Source organism: Polyodon spathula, chromosome 3 (assembly GCF_017654505.1).
Source record: "Polyodon spathula isolate WHYD16114869_AA chromosome 3, ASM1765450v1, whole genome shotgun sequence".
NCBI lineage: Eukaryota > Metazoa > Chordata > Actinopteri > Acipenseriformes > Polyodontidae > Polyodon > Polyodon spathula.
The window spans coordinates 58,187,642-58,200,372 of record NC_054536.1 but is presented as its reverse complement, the minus strand read 5'-3'; positions in this window follow the sequence as shown (position 1 = coordinate 58,200,372).

Sequence of the window (12,731 nt, the reverse complement as noted above, 5' to 3'; positions counted from 1 at the left end):
ATAGACTTTTAAAGAAGCCGATAAACCTCGAACTTGCAAAGGACATACAGTAGACTTGCTGTTTGTAATTGTACAAGGTGAACGGCAACCTACAACTGTATGCAAAAGTTTGGGCACCACTAGAAAAAATGTATGTTACAATGAAATTTTCAGTGAACAGAAGTTGACCTGACACCTTTCTGCAAATTTTAATACTGGATTACTATTTATTTGCATTTATTGCAAATTCAGAATAATAAACAAAAGTGAACATGGCTCGTGCAAAAGTTTGGGCACCCTGTCACTTAATACTTTTTCCCACTCTTCCTTGCAGAACTCTTCCAGTTCAGAAAGATTCTTAGGTCTCCTTGCATGCACTGCATGTTTGAGATCTCCCCATAGATTTTTAATAGTCTGGGGACTGTGACGGCCATTACAAAATCTTTCTCCTTCTTTCTTGTAAATATTTCATGGTTGATTTTGAGGTATGTTTTGGATCATTGTCTTGCTGAAATATCCAACCTATTTTCAGCTTCAGTGTCCTGACTGACTTTAGGATATTATCTTCTAGGATTTGTTGATATTTAGTTGAATCCATTCTTCCTTCCACCTGCACAATATTTCCGGTTCCACTGGCTGCCACACAACCCCAAAGCATAATGGAGCCACTCCCATGCTTAACAGTTGGCAGGTGTTCTTTTCTTGAAATGCTTCACCCTTTTTCTCCAAACGTACCTTCTTCAGTTGTGGCCAAACAGTTACATTTTCGTTTCATCAGTCCAAAGCACATTGTTCCAAAAAGCTTCAGGCTTGTTAAGGTTTTCTTTTGCATACTTTAGACGCTGATTTTTGTGATGAGGTATAAGAAACGGCTTCCTTCTGACAACTCTCCCATGCAGATCCTTGTTGTGTAAGGTACGCTGTACTGTGGACCTGTGAACGACTACTCCAGTGTCAGCTAAACTGTTCTGAGGGTCCTTTGCAGTGACCTGTGGGTTCTGTTGTGCAGATCTGACCAGTTTTTGGGGAAGTCTGTGTGATATTTTTCTTGGTCTTCCAGATCTTGCCTTGACTTTAACCGTTCCATTTAACTTCCATTTCTTGACAATGTTTCTGACAGCTGAAATTGCTAGCTGGAAGTGTTGAGAGAGTTTTTTATAGCCTTCTCCTGTTTTGTGAAAGTCAATTATCTTCACTTTCAAGTCCTCAGATATCTGCTTAGAGGAGCCCATGGTTGTTGAAACCAGGCAGAATAAACCATCACAGTCTGACAGATTAGAAGGTAATAGTTCAACACTGGAATTGACTTCACCTGACTAATTGAAGCCCTAACAAGTGAATCAACCTTTCTGGGCCTTAGTAATCATCTTTTTAAGAAGTAATTGAGAATGGTCCAAAAGGGTGCCCAAACTTTTGCATGTGCCATATTCACGTTTGTTTATTATTTTGAATCTGTAATAAATGCAAATAAATAGTAATCCTTTATTAAAATTTGCAGAAAGGTGTCATGTTTAACTTTGTACCATGTAGAGATCAGGTCAACTTTTGTTCACTGAAAGATTCATTGTAACATATATTTTTTCCAGGGGTGCCCAGACTTTTTCATACAACTGTATTTTAGGTTTAAGAAAAGCTAAGTCTAACTCAAAGAGTTCACATAATCGATAATGATGTCGTTACAGCTAATAGCAAGTCAGTTAACATAGAAAAGCAGGGAAATGTACTTATAACTTGTAACATTGCCTGGGACTTTCCCAAAGCATTTCAAGGAATTGGTGTTTGCCAGTGCAGTACAGCTGAAAGACAATGGAGAACCAGTGATTTACCCGGCAAAAAAAGTGAAAGAAAGGTTACGTGGGGAACTAAATAAACTGATAGACAAGGGAATCGAAGAGCCAACCGAGTGGGTAAATTCGCTGGTCGTCATTGAAAAAATTGTGCATAGACCCAAAACACTTAAATAAATTGATTAAAAGGGAACATTACCACTTGCCAATGAACGATCTTCAGGTTTTTACCAGATTTCACTGGATGAGGAAAGCACAAGTAGTTTTCATCACGTCTTTTGGCAGGCACTGGTTCTGCGGTTGCCATTTGAATATGTTCAGCTCCAGAAATGTTCCCCCGACCTGCACAGCGGTTATTTGAAGGAATTGAAGGCGTAGGAGTTTTCCTGGATGAAATCGTCCTATGGGGAAAAACTAAAGCTGAACATGACTAACGACTGCACAAAGTGCTAGAGCAAGCACTTAAGCCCAACTTGAAATTAAACTGAGGAATGCCTGTTTGGAGTATGAGAGCTACCTTACCTGGGGTACAAGCTGTCTACAGAAGGAATAAAGCCAGACCCTGAAAAAATTAGAGGAATTGAAGAAGTGCCTGACCCAAACAACAAAACAGACGTACACAGATGTGCTAAGGAGTCTCTTAAAAGCAGACAGAACGGCAGTGGAACCACAAACATGTGGGATTTGATGCAGTGTTGCTGCAGCAGCGTGAGACAGATTGGCTTCCTGTAGCATTTGCAAGTTGTTCAATGACGTCTGCTGAGAAACATTATGCACAACTCGAAAAAGAGACACTTGGAGTGGTTTTCGGCTCCGAAAAGTTACACAAATACATTTATGGACAATCAGTAGTGCTGGAAACTGACCATTAACCATCTCAAACCGGAATTTGGGAGACATGTCACCACCCATACAATGGCATAAGTTAAGATTGCAAAACTATGATATGACATTCAAGTTCACACCAGGAAACGCTTGATTGTTGCAGACGTGCTGTCCAGAGCTTACCTGCATGTTTCAGAAACCAGCTCCAGTGAAAATGACGTGGAGATCCACATTGACCCAGTAAGGGCACTACTCCTCATTTCAGTTGAGAAATGGCAACAGATTGCCACAGAAATTACTAAAGACAAAACGCAGAAAAGTGAAGTGCTTTTGAGCAAACCACACCAACACTTTTGCGGTGAACTGTCTGTGATCAAAGGAGTTTTGGTGAAAGGGACAGAAATCATCCTGCCCACCTCTATGAGATCTGCAATGACACAGCTAGCACACAAGAGACATCCAGGCATTGAAAAATGCTGGTCTAACCCTCTACACTACCCCCTCCCCCCGTCAAACGGACATGCAGAAAAGGGAGTGCAAATAGTAGGAAGACTATTTTAAAAAGCAATGGAAAATTTAGAGGATCCTATCTTGCGCTTCTCGCTTACAGAGCAGCATTACTTGAAAACGACAAATCGCCCGCGGAACTTCTGCTTGAACTGCGGACATTGTACGAATAAGAGATGCTTGGAAGTGGGGACCCGTTGCAAAATTAATCAAAGAAACAACCCAAAGATTTATATCAGGTGGTAACTAGATATGGTCAAGTGCTTTGAAGAAACCAGAGACACCTTCTAAAAGTACCCGGGACGTTTAATCAGCCTAGTGAAGAGGAAACCCCGGTACAAGAACTGTCACACACTGTGGATCACGTGAAACAACATTGATACATTATGTGGATGCGCTAATAAAGACTTCCTCGGTAGATATCCAGCATGGTGTGTAGTCACAACAATACTTATACTGTGTAGCTTTCTCCAGGTCTTCAAAATGTCAGGTATCCCACTTCTGTGTTTATCCACAGTGTAGCTGGATACAACAGGGCAAATCTTATATTATCCTCATGTAGTAATTTCTTGGTTGAAATACATTTCTGTTGTTTCTCTTACATGGCTCTTAATAAGCCAGGAAAGACTAATATTCAGTGTCCTTTCCAGCAAATCTCCTCTTTCATGGAGTATTTATTCCTTATCTTGACTTCATTTTCATTGTTTTTTTCTTTGGGGGCAGTCTGACTGTTCTGTCGATCAGCCATTGCCTCTCAAGAGGTTAGTCTTTTGGCATTCTGTTTAGTCGTATTAGGGCTGCATTAATCAGTATGTTTTAGGAGTTTCAATGCAGTGGCACAGAGTTTCAGAGTTAGGCAGCCGTCTTCTCATCTGCGTCACAAGACTAAATAATGTAGACTTCAAAACTGTGTTCATGGCTTTGGGCCTATTTTACCATGTTTCCATGAACCACATAGCCCGGGTACATGCTTGAGTTGTTCCCCCACAAGTTACTCGAGTTGGCGCCCAATTCTGGCAGGAGGAAATTACATCATGAAATGACACTCAAAAAATGTTGTAGGGGGCGGATTTGCTACTTTCGAGGATTTTGAAGGTTTTTGAATTGCCATTTTTCACTTAGCCACAGTCACAATGCAATGCATTTGGCTGTCACTTAATTAAGCCCTTGTTAAAAAAAAAAAAAAAAAAACTAAAAATGCTTAACATAAAAAAGAACAGTCCTACTACAGTAGCAGGCACAGTTTACACTGCCTCTGCGTTTCTGATCGCATCATCAATTCCAGATTTTTTAAATCCATTGATGGGAATGCCCGGTCTATTTTTAATGTTTTTAAGCAAATTGGCTTCATCACTGCCATTCTCATCCACTTTGATATCTGACACATTATTTCCCTTGTCCAGCACATCTTTCCCTGTTCTGCATAGCAGTCTGCCAGAGGTATATGTACTGCGTGAAACAAATCCGAAAGAATTCTAGAAGGATGTATCTTTGAAATCAATCACAATTTTACTGTAATGACGTCTGCAGCGAATGACCGGGCCTTAACTCGCAAGTATTTCCTGCCCAACTCATAAGATAACTCGGGTAACTCGGAAAAGCATGGAAACGCCTCCTTTTTCACCAACTCGAGTTGTCCATCAACTCAAATTCTGGAAGAATTCAGACCAATTCGAGCGCACTTGAGTCTATTCAAGTTGGCTGTCCATGGAAACAAGGTATTTGAATTTAAATATCTCCAGTGTACACATATTTGGACCAGTATGTAAACATAATAACCTGTAATACACCAGTCTAGATGTGGACTAGTTGCCAAGTGTCCATATCAGTATGTGTTACTGAATCATCAAGTCTCACAGCATTTGTGATCTCACTGACTCAGAAACTTTCCATTTTTTGGATTGGAAAAAAGTGTAATATCTGGCTGTTTCATAGTACTATAGTTCTTCATAGTGAGCTGCTTTATCAGTCATGTTTAGACTTCTAGACCCTTTTATGAAAAAAACATAAAAACATACATTGTTTTGTTGCTGTGTTAATTTCACTTTGTTAAAACAAATGCAGGTGACATCCTGCATTTGTAACAGTTCCTTGATTGCTTCAGCTGTTGAGTGTTCCTGAAAATGTCCTTTTTTAATCAGTTGATGAAAGTATCCTTGAGAGAAAGTGCTTCAAGGATTATACAGACTGTTGTGGCACTGGGGTTTGGGTTCGGAAGCTGACTTCTGCAGATCTTTGTCCATTTTCATAGGATTTGTATTTCACTTTTTTAAAAATATAGTAATATAATATATAATTATGCTACTTATTCTGGACTTTTTATGCTTCTATGCTTGCGGCCCACATATTGTTTTAATTATTATTATTATAATTTTTTTTTTATTGAATCGATGTTTGATTGCTTCTGTAAAATCTTATGATGTTTGTAACTTTGAACGACTTGTGGGACTGAGTTCAAAATTCATAATGAATGAAAGAAGCATGGCTGCAGATAATAAAGTTTCGCTTGGCACACTAAGGCAAGTTCACTTCCATCTTCAGCCTAGGCTCTTTTTAAAATCATGGCTAAATAACCACGTTTTCAGTGTCTGGACAGGGAACAGGGTGTTCAGTGGATAAAAAAGGAAAGGCTTTCATTATTCCTGCAAAGCGACTGCTACTTTAAATACAGGTAATATGTATTACACTGGTCAGTTATGACTTGTGAAACTCTTAATTTCATTTCAGCTCTGTCTGATATTTTTTAAATGGTGTGATGAATGATAAACACATTCAATGCAATAGTCATTATTATTTCTAAAAAGCATGGCTGGATGTTGGTTTTAATTATTCAGAAATATGATACGCATATATTGTGTGTCTATCATCATAATGCTCATCCGGGGTTAGCCAACAGATTTACAGATTTTGCAATATGTAGATATTTTTAAATGGCAACAGATGTTTGTATATGTTTGTTTCTTTTTTTAATTGCATATCCTGAATGAACATACTAAAGATTTAATAAAAGGGGGACCATAAATAATGATAATAAAGGTGACCAATTAATTTAAGTAGTGGTTAGCATTCCTTCTAAAAACATACAAATGTTTTGTATTTCTCCTTATAAATGATTAAAAGTGGCCGATGTACAGCTGTGGACAAAATGTTTTGCATCACCTAGAATTAAGATTGAGCCATAAAAAATAAAAAAAGCAAAATTTGTTTAGCCATCGCTGTACATCAGGTTTACGTCAGGTTTATACGTTCTATATGTTTGATCTTTGTTCTGCGGTGTAGAATTTGGAAATATAGGGTGGGTACTGAGCAGAGCAGTATTGTTGCTGGCTGTCATCATATTTTAAATACATTTCTGTGCTGGTCTTCTGTGTCGCCGTCTCTGCTAGAAGCACAGCCTCATGGTCCTCAGATTCCACGGACAGCTCTGCCTCAGGGTCCAGGAAAATAAAGACAACCTTTCTGACAAGGTGTATGCACAGAAGGCCCTTTTCTTTCCCTTTGCTTATTTCTGATTTGAGGAAAATCTTACCAAAGCCTGGACATTGTGTGGCTGCTTTTTCAAGGTTTCTCTGTCATTCACTTGTATTGTAAGACAGAATTACTGTTCAGTTTTATAATATGTTTAAATACAGTTGAGAGTCAATTATCCAATCTTTGATCAACCGTACCGTCTACTCAACCGATCGCACCTGTAAACGACGTGATGAATTACATGTGGTGTATTACGCACACAGCTTCTGCTGCTAAAACAGCTATGAGATTTAGCTGCCAAAAAGGACCAGCAGACTGAGGCAAATTAAAGTTACAGAATTATTCAGACAAACAAAACCTTAGATGGAGCATTGTGTGCTTTAAATTATCGCAGTTAAACAGTCGCCTCATTCTTGAAGGGCTGGATGTCCTGTATGTTATTGAGCAGCTATTAGAACTTTTATTTTATTTGTTTCAATTGTATGTTATTACAATGCCTTAACAGCAAGTATCAAAGTATAGAAACATTTTACTGAATTTTAATGATTCCTGAAGTACTGTAACGTGTCAGAGTTGTACAGAATTGTATTCTTTGATGATTTTCAAAGTTTGGTATATGATATGTTTAATTACAGTATTTCATTACCTTAACTGTAGGTGTTAGTTTTACTGAAGTGCATTAATTTAATGATTTGTAAAGCTTTGTAATTTTGTATGCTTAATGTGATAGAATAGGTTACTAGCTATATATCATCAGTAGGTACTTGTGTATGTTAACTTTATTCTATACATTATTAAAGGGACAGTAATTGTTATTAACACCTGTTTGATTATCCATACAAATCGATTATGCAAACTAGCATCGGCCCCAGTGAGTTCGAATAATTGACTCTACTGTAAATGATTATGTGAGATTTGTTCAGAATTTTTTTTTTAAACTGTTTGCTCCAGACAAAGCAAATCTCAAATGGATATGAAATGGTGCATCCTAATTACAGTTCTCTTTTGTTCTTTGCTCTCATTTTTGTTTTTGACCCACAGCAGCAGGTGCAGTCCAGTTCTGGGAGGTGCTCAGATGGAAAGGATGCTACAAGCACTGCATCATGACCAAAGAGCTGGATACTTTTTTTTACCCAGTTCTGTGAATTATCAGGACACAAGGTAAAAGAACCATGAAATGGGGAGGGAAAAAAAACACCTGTCAGTCTTTTTTGATTATAAACATGGTTTTCAATTCCCATACTGGTTGAACTGGTGTAGCCTAGGGGTTTTCACTGGTAGTCATTCATTCCCTCTTTTTCTGCGATGTGTAAACCATTTCACTGTGTAAGTGTATATTCCACAGAATTGTTATTCACTTGTTCAAATGCTTTTTTTATGGTACTGCGGTATGCTTGGGAACCACCCAGTTTTGCTTTCTCACACGCTGACCATGTCAGCAGAACATAGGATGACTTCTGCAGTGCAGCGTTATTACAAACGGTTGACATACACAATCAATGAAGGCTGCAACTCTTCTTCTGAAGCTCAAGCTCAAGTCTACAGAGAACAAAGAAAATTTGGTCCCAAGATTCCAGAACATGTCATTATTCTTGAATCTCTTCTTAACTAGATTAGTTTTGCAGTTGTGGAAGAATGGAGTGCAGTTCTGGTTTGACCTAAAGGATTATCACAAACAGTTCTGTCAAGAAAACCTGAATCCTTTCAAAGTACAGAGAGTAGCCCAAATGAGTAGTAAGTCTTTATCCAGCAATTAGCATGATCTTATAAATTGTGTGGGGAATACAGTCATAAATGAATAAATTCAAAATAGTACTACGAATGAGAATTATAATATTAATCTTGCATTTAAGCCTGTTCTGGCTAGATGAACTTCACAAAACAAAGTTCTGTGACAGCAGTAGCAATGATTTAAAAAAAAAAAAAAAAAAAAAAAAATACCTTTGATCCAATTGTGGGGGACTAGGAATAATAAAGCAACCTTACAAGAAGTACCATTTGATCCATTGTGACTAGATTAATAGCACCTTACACAGACAAACCATAGAGGTCATATGCTCAGGTGTGACTCATTAAGCTCATGGTACAACAAGGAAAAGCTCAAACTGCTATGCAGTGAGAGTCTACATTTCATCCCTCAGTAGGAAAGCATGCCATCCCAGCAACACCGATAATCCTGTAAGGTGGTCCTATGTGAGGTCCCATGTGAGGTGATAGCCAGTGCTCTATCGAAGTGCATTCCAACTGTGCCATCTAGACTCATTTTCCTAGTCCTCATTAATTTGTCTACAGTAATTTGGACGCAAAATAATTCTGCCAAACTGCAGTTTTTTATATTTATTAGTTTAACAATTTAAGTGGAACATCCCATACTTCTTGGAAATCTAACTGAATGCTTCTAGCACAGGGGTTCTCAATTTTTTTTTTGTTGACAGACTCTTTTTCAAATGCAATATTAATCACAGACCCCCAACTCAGAAACTGACTGACAAAGGTATATAAATGTACATTAAACAAATACTGTTAGTGATCCTTTAAGGACAAGTACTTAGCAACACTTTCATGGCTTCTATTACTAAAACTGGGTACTCTGTAGGTCGGCCAGGGTGTCATCGGCACACTGCGAACCAGTGACCCCTGTAGTCTGGCTGGGTGACTGCGGGCTTGCCTGTAAGCTGCCCAGAGCTGCGTTGTCCTCCGACGCTGTAGCTCTGAGGTGGTTGCATGGTGGGCCTGCAATGTGTAAAAGAAGCAGTCGGCTGACAGCACATGCTTCAGAGGACAACGTGTGTTCGTCTTCTCCTCTCCAGAGTCAGCGCAGGGGAGGTAGTGGTGAGCTGAGCCTAAAAATAATTGGCTGTTCCAAATTGGGAGAAAATGATAAAAACAATTGGCGACTACTAAATAATAATAATAATAATAATAATAATAATAATAATAATAATAATAATAATAATAATAATAATAATGTTCAGAGAAAAAAGGCACTTTGCAAAGTTTTTAAAAGGGACCAAAAACAAAGTACACAGAATGAGTACTTGAAACTGCAAATGCAAGTAAAAAAGGAAGTTAGAAAGGCCATGACAGAGATGGAAATGAACATAGCCAAGGGGGCTAAAACCAATTCCAAAAAGTTTTTTCCAATATAATAACACCAAAAGATCATTCAAGGAGGAAGTAAAATGTCTAAGAGATACAAACGGCAAAATCATAGATGAAGAGAAAAGAATAGCAAATATATTAAATGACTACTTTTCACAAGTTTTGACAAAAGAGGATATGGACAACATGGCCCACATGTTGACCTTGTTCCTATCCAGTTGTCAATAACTTTAGCATAACAGAGGCAGAAGTGTTAAAGGGACTAGAAGCTCTTAAAATAAACAAATCCCCTAGGCCGGATGAGATTCTCCCAATAGCAAAATAAATGAAAGAAGTTACTTACAAACCGCTAACCAAGATCTTGCAACAGTCTCTTGAGACAAGGGTTGTACCGACAGATTGGAGAATTGCAAATGTAATACCGATCCACAAAAAGGGAGACAAAACCGAACCAGGTAACTACAGACCAATAAACCTGACTTCTATTATATGTAAACTTATTGAAACTACAATAAGATCTAAAATGGAAAATTACCAATATGGTAACATTATCCTGGGAGTAAGTCAGCATGGTTTTAGGAAAGGGAGATCGTGTATAACTAACCTGCTTGATTTTTTGAGGATGCAACATTGACAATGGATAATTGCAAAGCATTATTATATTATTAGATTTCCAGAAAGCTTTTGACAAAGTCATGCATAACAGATTAATTCTCAAATTGAATGTAGTAGGGATTCAAGGAAATGCATGCATATGGAGTAGGGAGTGGTTAACAAGTAGAAAACAGAAAGTACTGATTAGAGGAGAAACCTCAAAATGAAGCGAGGTAACCAGTGGAGTAACACAGGGATCAATATTAGGTCCTCTGCTCTTCCTAATCTACATTAATGGCTTAGATTCTGGTATAGTAAGCAAACTTAAATTTGCAGATGACTCAAAAATAGGAGGAGTGGCAAACACCATTGCAGCAGCAAAGGTAATTCAAAATGATCTATTCAGAACTGGGCAGACACATTTAATTACATTTAATATAGAAAAATGTAAGGTAGGGGCTCCCATGCGGCGCATCCAGTAAAGGCACTCCACGTGGAGTGCAGGATGTGCCCTATAGCCTGGAGATCTGAAGTTCTATGTCACAGCCGACCGTGAATGGGAGTTCCCAGGGGGCGGCGCACAATTGGCCGAGCGCTGCCCGGGTAGGGAGGGCTTGGGTCGGCAGGGGAATCCATGGCTCACTGAGCATCAGTGACCCCTGTGGCCAATAGGGCTCATGTGGCTCTGCAGTGGAGCTGCCAGATCTGTGTTGTCCTCTAACACTATAAGTGTGGTGGCCTTGCTGTGGATCTACAGAGCAAAAAATGACGGATTGGCAGGAGAATGTTTCGGATGCGTGCTTCCCAAGTTAGGGAGTGGTGAGCCGAGGATTCGGATAATAATTGGGCACACTACATTTATAAAAAAAAAATTGAAAAAAGTGCAGGCAGGCAGGCAATAAACATGTGCATTATAAATACCATATGGGAGATACTGAAATTGAAGAAGGAATCTATGAAAAAGATCTAGGAGTTTATGTTGACTAGAATGTCTTCAAATCTCAGATCTATAAGTCAAATACTTGACTCAGAAATGTCTTCATCTAGACAATGTGGGGAAGCTATAAAAAAGGCCAACAAAATGCTCGGATATATAGTGAAAAGTGTTGAATTTAAATCAAGAGAAGTAATGTTAAAACTTTACAATGCATTAGTAAGACCTCATCTAGAATATTGTGTTCAGTTCTGGTCACCTTGCTACAAAAAGGATATTGCTGCTCTAGAAAGAGGGCAAAGAAGAGCGACCAGAATTATTCCGGGCTTAAAAGGCATGTCATATGCAGACAGGCTATAAGAACTGAATCTATTCAGTCTTGAACAAAGAAGGTTATGCAGCGATCTGATTCAAACATTCAAAATTCTAAAAGGTATTGACAATGTCGACCCAGGGGACTTTTTCAACCTGAAAAAAGACCAGGAGTCACACATGGAGATTAGATAAAGGGGCATTCACAACAGAAAATAGGAGGCATTTTTTTACACAGAGAATCGTGAGGGTCTGGAATCAACTCCCCAGTAATGTTGTTGAAGCTGACACCCTGGGATCCTTCAAGAAGCTACTTGATGAAATTCTGGGATGAAGAAGCTACTAACAAGCAAACGAGGAAGATGGGCAGAATGGCCTCCTCTCGTTTGTAAACTTTCTTATGTTCTTATGTAGACAAACATTACTTTTTGAATCTGTCTCAGTTCCTCTATTCCGCATCTGTACGTTTTGGAGCACCAATGGACACTGCTGCTGATGAAGACACAAGAAAACAGATCTATCAGAAACAATTCCCCTTTGAAGTCCTCTTTGACCCTGTAGAGGAATACATCCTGACCCTACTACTGGTTCCATGGATGCAGATGACAAACTCTCATAGGACCGCATACAAGAGGGTAAGAAAATGTCAAATTGTATACGGAAGCAGTACTGTATTATAGTGAAAATAAAATATTTGTTATTTGTTTTTTTACAGTGGGCATAATTTCAATTAGGCTATTTTTTTTATTCAATGAATATCATTTACAAATGTATCACTTGCCACTTTATTTTGATAAAATCATGAATAAGTAGAATGCAATTAGTGTTGTAATGGAGGTTTAGTGGGAATCTGATTTCTGCATGCTGAACAACACATCTACACACAGGCCCACCAAGAGGGCAGGGAGAACGGGAAATTCCCTGGGGCCCAAGATCTTAGTGATTCATTGCAACTTCTTAGAATACATATTTGTATAATTGTATGGAAGAAAGATGACCAAGGTCCAGAACCGTCTTTAAAATCAGATGGATCCCAAGTTTTCAATGGTTCAAATCCAATACCACCGACAAACTTACTGCAATAACTTAAGTACATTTTCACAAGCCTGAAATTTGGTAGAAAGTCTGATAGATCCAAGGCCAAGACCCCTATTGAAAAGCAAGTTTCCAAGTATGTCAAATTTACTGTAAATTGATATAAATATATACAGTTGCTCTCA